Here is a 6,000-nt window from a genome sequence, read left to right as displayed (position 1 = left end):
TCATTTGGCTGGGCTGATGACACTGAGCTGTCTTAGAAATCTTGCTCTAAGAGAAATTCGCAACTCTTTTTTTTTCTTATTGGTACATATATTTTTAATTGAACTAAAACTGATATACAATGTTAAATTGGTTTCAAGTACATAGTATAGTGATTCAACAGTTACATGCATTATTAAATCCTCACCCCAACTAGTATAGCCACTATCTGTCAACATGGAGAGATGTTACAGAACTATTGATTATATTCTCTATGCTGTACTTTCATCCCCATGACTAATTTATATTATGACAGATTTTTGTGCTTCTTTATCCCCTTCCCCTATTTCACCCACCTGCCCCAACCCCTCCCCCATGGCAAACACCAGTCACTTCTCAGGGTCTGTGAGTTCACTGCTGTTTTGTTCATTTTATTTTGTTTTGTTTTTAGATGTCACAAATAAATGAACTCATATGGTATTCTCCACCTGACTTATTTCACTTAGCATAATACACCCTAGGTTTATCCATGTTGTCACAAATGGCAGGATTTCTTTCTTTTTCATGACTGAATAATATTCCATTGTATATATGTGTCATATCTTCTTTATCCATTCATCTATTCATGGACACTTTGGTTGCTTCCATATCTTGGCTATTGTAAACAACATGACAATAAACATAGGGGTGCATATGTCTTTTTGAATCTGAGAACTTGCTTTCATTGGGTAAATTCCTAGAAGTGGAATTGCTGGGTCAAATGGTATTTCTAGTTTTAACTTTTTGAGGAACCTCCATACTGCTTTCTACAGTGGCTGCACCAATTGACATTCCCACCAATAGTGTAAGAGGGTGGGAATAGTGTAATTTCTCCACATCCTCACCAACACTTGTGATTTCTTGTCTTTCAGATAATGGCCATTCTGATTGGTATGAGTTGATATCTCATTGTGGTTTTGATTTGCATTTCTCTGATGATTAGCAATGTGGAGCATCTTTTCATGTACTTTTTGGTCATCTGTATGTCTTCTTTGGGAAAATGTCTATTCCTGTCCTCTGCTCATTTTTTAACCAGGTTACTTGTTTTTCTGGTGTTGAGGCAAAACTTTCAACTCTTTAAAACTTCAGTTATTCCATCGTGTTCTCAACATCTTTTTGTTCACAGATAGTGTACATGTGACCACTACTTTATGGCACTTTCCATCCTTGGGAATTGCTTTGTCAAATTCTTGTTTTAAATGAGTCAGAACATTTCCTCTGCTGCTTCTCAGAGACTGCTCTACCAGTGAAACTGCTCACTTTATTGCAGTACATCTTCTTTTCCTCCATCTTATGATTTATTGTGCTTTTCAGTAGTCCATCACCTTATTCTTTCCACTGAACCATCTGTAGTGTTTTTCTTTCTGTTGGACCTGGTAATAACCATGTTCCAGTTATTTTCTTCAGCAAGAGAGAATGTGGAAATGTCCTGACTTTTGAAATTTTTTGTTCTTGAGTTGCCATTTATTGAATGCTGCCAGCACCCTGGAGGATTTTATATGACAGATACACATACTCATTGCTCAAGTATCTTGCCATTTGATTGAAAACCAAATAACCAACGTAGACATACACTCACTAAGGGCATTTTGGGAAGGTAGTTAGCTGGGTGTCACAGGGACGAGGCTTTGCCTTCTGTCAGCACACCACTTTGTGCCAGTTCCTAGGTTTGGGGATGAAAGAAGCAGCAATCTGTGTTGTTAAATGGTGCTTCTGCACATGGCAGGTCCATCCTCTACTTCAAAAATGGAAACTAGTCTCCAGGGAGACAGGCAGTATTTCAGCCTTAGCAATATCCATGAAAACAAGTAAAAAAAAATTTCCACTTACTCTTGCCTATGTATTACATCTCCCCACTCTGTCCTATTATCTTATTCTTGAGAGACAGCCTCATCAACTTGATTCCACAAACACCACAAGGCTCTAAACTCCAGGTTAAAGCCCCAGTAGCCCAGTCCCTTTCAAAGCACAGCATAGGGCAGTATCTGAAAACAAGCAGAAGGCCTGGTTCCTGCCTGCAGGGGCAAATGGTCCAAGACCACATAAAACATTTGAGTTCACTTTGAAATGTGTATTATTTTTCTGAACAAAATTTTGATTTGCTATAGTTTTTTCCTGATCTTTTTTTTTCAAGGTGGGATGATACGATTATTTAGAAATCATTTCACCTAGGACAGTGGTGCCATCAGCCAGTCTCAAGGGGCTGATCTCAAGGGACCCTCTGGACATGGAACCATCTGTCCAGGCTGATGGGGCTTCCAGAAGGGTGCTTTGCCACAGGAGGGTTCCCTGCCTGGGCTGGAGTTAGAAACCCAGACACTGCCTTCCTTCTCAAATCCATATTTCCAGTTCCAACCAGTTGGCAGCTACTGAAATGGGAGATGTCTCCTATACCAGGTGAGACATCCTGTCCTTCTATTTGAGTGAGAGAGGAAGGAGCTCCAATAATTCTCATGGGACTCAAACATCATCAGTCACTTAGAGAAACACAGTGCAAGTGAGGTGACACTGCAGTTTTACATCTCTACTCACATACTCAGTATAAGATTTATTTCAGGCTGTGGGTCTGTGAGCCAACCTGTCTGCCCTTTGGTTCCCTTATACTCGGGTCCCCTTCTGTTTGATAGAATCTCATTTCCAATCTGCCCTCTAAGAAGCAAAACAAAACAGAAGTTTTCATGTTTATAAGGAACAAATGAATGCTTATGACAAAAGTCTATATTTGAAGCTATTCATGAATGTGAGGCCTGGGTCAAATATCCCCTCCCTGGTCAAATCATTACTCCACAACAGACCCCATGTAGAGAGAGTGAAATGAGGGTTGAACCCGGTAGAGATACCAAGGTGTAATGAAGCAGCTACTGATTCCATCTAACTTGGACTCTCAGACACCACACCCTTTCCTTCCCGCCTGCTCGCCTGAGTGCCACGTGAGAACTGAAAATCTTAACCCCACACTTCTGAATAAGATTCTCTGTACCCTAAGCTGGTAGTAGGGCCTCTGGCAGAAAAGGCAAATTTGGGCTTTCCCTAGCAGCCCTTATTATCAACTTGCATCCAACCTGAATGTAACTGGGAAATTAAGGCATTGCTCCATCTGACTTGATATTTCAGGACACTGAACTCTGTTTCTTTTTTCTTTGTTTTTCTGGCAGACCTGAAGAGCACCCCACAATGCAGAGTAAGTTAATGACCTATTTGGTATGGTCTCACATGTGCTTCATGCAGATTTCCTATTCTAAAGAATTCTGAGAGAACTCTCTGGGGAAAAAACACCTATTTAAGTTGGCATACATCAAAGTCACTGGAATCAGTTACTAAATTATAATTATTTAAAATGTGGAAGGATTTCAGGATTGCTATTGTTTTCCTGATAAATTACTGGATCATACTGGTGTCTTGGAATAAGGCAGCACATTTTAAATGTAAGTTTCCATAAACTGTAACTCAACTTCCTCAGTTCCTAGGGGATTTTCACTGGCCCAGACTCAGGAAGAATTTTCTTCTGTGGGATCCAAGACTTAAGAGACCAAACATTTCCTGAAGACTTTCCTCTGCCTTCTGGCCTCTACCTGCCTTCTCCCAAAGACATACAAAGAAACTATTTCTGATCAGCGCAGGCAGCCAAGAGTGCCCAGCGGGCCTCAGGTACGGGAGAGGTCGCCAAGGGAACGGGAATCCAAGATTCTTTCTTGGCATTGTGGTACAACCGAGTTGACTGATGGCTTGAGTATATTAACCTCTTGCTTTATGACTGCAATTTTAACTACCCACTCCTCGAGCTTTTCTGAAAAATTGATTTTGTACATGGTGTTTATTCATATTCCAGAAACAAAGTCTATCATAAAACAGGAGTGATGTTTAGGAGCAACAGCAGCCAAGAACACTTACACGATCAGGCGCTGACACACCAGAGGTTTTGAAACGCATCAGTTCTGTGGCTGCCTCTCCCCCGTAGCTTGTTAAAACCTGAACTTGGGTATGTTGGGTTGGTGGTTTGAAGAAAGAATTTTGGAGCCATTATTAGATGTCCTGTCCTGTTGTTCATTGCCCACTTACCCCCTGGCTGCTCCCTGTCCTCTGTCAGAAGCAGGGAGAACTGGCGGAATGTCACATCAGGCCCTTTCTCTGTCACTGACATATCTGGTCTTCTGTATCCCTACAAAGTCCACGGGGACCTCTAGGTCATGTTTTCTCACTTTACAGAGTTGCGAATGACTTTACCGATAATTTCAAAAGTCTTGTCTGAACTAGACTTTCTCTGCTCCTTTAGGGTAGGAACCTTGTTTCCTTTTCTTCCTGGCATCCTCACTCCCCTTCCCGCCCCTGGGCCTAGTCCCTGGCCAGTGGATGCTCTGTTAATATGAATTGGCACTGGTGGGGTGTTCTAAGTACTGCCATGACAGGTCTTGGCATTTATCTCCATTTATCTCAATTCTTACTTCTTTGCGTCATCATTCTCTTAGATGGATGCCTCCTGCAGATGATGACCCTAACTTCAGGCTATAGGACCCCCACCCTGCCTCCCTTCCCCCAGGAGATGCTCTCCCCAATCCCACCCCTCCTAGCCCACAAAGCTCTCTGTTGCTCTGAGCCTGCTGCTCTGGAACCCTGGAGCTGACACCCCTCCCGGGCTTGGGGACGGACCAGGCGGAGCAAGGTGGCCGCAGGCAGGGTGCACGGCCAGGGTGCCCAGCTCCCGGGGCTGCCTGCTGGGGGAGAGCCTCCCGGGGGGGGGCATCCCTCCCTCTCCGCGCCTTCCCCATCCTCAAAGAAGACACCCCCTCCTTCCGCCCGGCCCGCTCCCCACCCTCGCGCAGCGCCGCCTCCCCCGCCGCCCTCCCGCGCGGGCCCAGAGCCTCCCAGGCAGCCAGCGAGCGAGGGGAGCGCTCTGGGATGGGACTTGGAGGAAGCGGCGGCGGCAGCGGCAGCGGCAGCGGCGCGGGCTTCTTCCTCGGCTCCCACGAGCTGTCCCCGAGGAGAGTCGTGGCCCTCGGAGCGGCCAGGAGGCCCCCGAGGAGGACCCGGGCGGCTGCGCTCCTGTCTCGCTTCCCAGGCGGCGGCAGGTGAGCCGGCCGCGCTTTCCCCGGGGCTCCGTATGCCCCGAGGCGCAGACAGACCGACAGACTGACCGAAAGGCGTACGGACTGGCAGAGCTCGCTCTGACCGGCGCCCACGGGCGCTGCCCCCAGGCCTGCGTCCCAGCCCTTGAGGCTCCGCGCGTCCAGCCCGGGGCCCGTCGCTCCCGACCCTCTGGGCCGAGCGCGCGAGGGAGGGCGGCGCTGCCCGGGCCCCTCGGGGGACAGAGGTCTGGCCAGCCGCGGCCGGGAGAGCTGGGCGCGCTCCCTGCGGGGGCACAGCGCCGCAGGCACCCCGGAGTGCCCCGCGGGGGCGCTGTGCCCCGCCGCGGGGACACCCGGACCTGGTCTCCCCTGACCTGGGGAAAGGGAGACTTGTTGAGCGGGTATCCTGCGTGATTCCTATTCAACCGGCAAGCCGGACTGACTCCGGACCGCCGCCCCCCACCACTTGGTCCGCTGGTATTTTAATACCTGTGTCATCTGGATTTTGTTCTCGGTTCTCTACAGCAGCTAAAGCTCCAGCTTCCCTGCGTTGTGGAGAAAGGGGGAGAAAGGGAAGGGCATTGTGCAGTAGTTGCTAGAAATCCCCAGGACAGTTTGGGGAGAGGACAAATGGGGGCCTCTTGGTAAGGTCTCCAGGACTGGAAGCCCGGGGAAGGCAGCTCCTCCCTCAGGAGCACACACTCCCACCCCGCATCGGCCCAGGTAACCAAGTTCCAGATGATCATCACCAGGGAGCCAGAGGCATCTGCACCAAGTGCCTGTAATCGGGCTTTCAGGGGTGGGGCTATCAGGAGACAATCAAGAGGCTGCAGCGGGCTGTGGTCAGAACAGATTGGGGTAGACCTGCCTAGCTTCAAACCCTGGCTGTGAAGCCTCCAGGTTGGTGACCTGGGAGTTTGC

General features: G+C 48.2%; 1 protein-coding gene across 2 annotated transcripts in view; it reads left to right on the top strand.

Moving 5' to 3' along the window:
- Positions 1 to 4,889: 4,889 nt before the first annotated feature.
- MATN2 (matrilin 2) overlaps positions 4,890 to 6,000 on the top strand; it is a 129,476-nt gene continuing 128,365 nt past the window's right edge. The window contains exon 1 of one of the 2 annotated variants that reach the window (XM_036875696.2): positions 4,890 to 5,082. The gene's annotated coding sequence lies outside the window, so the exon portion shown is untranslated. The remainder of the gene's footprint in view (positions 5,083 to 6,000) is intronic. The other variant, XM_036875687.2, reaches the window with a different exon arrangement.

This window comes from Manis pentadactyla, chromosome 3 (genome assembly GCF_030020395.1).
Source record: "Manis pentadactyla isolate mManPen7 chromosome 3, mManPen7.hap1, whole genome shotgun sequence".
NCBI classification, from domain to species: Eukaryota; Metazoa; Chordata; class Mammalia; order Pholidota; family Manidae; genus Manis; species Manis pentadactyla.
Note: the sequence above shows the minus strand (reverse complement) of the source record. Positions and strands in the feature narration are given on the sequence as shown.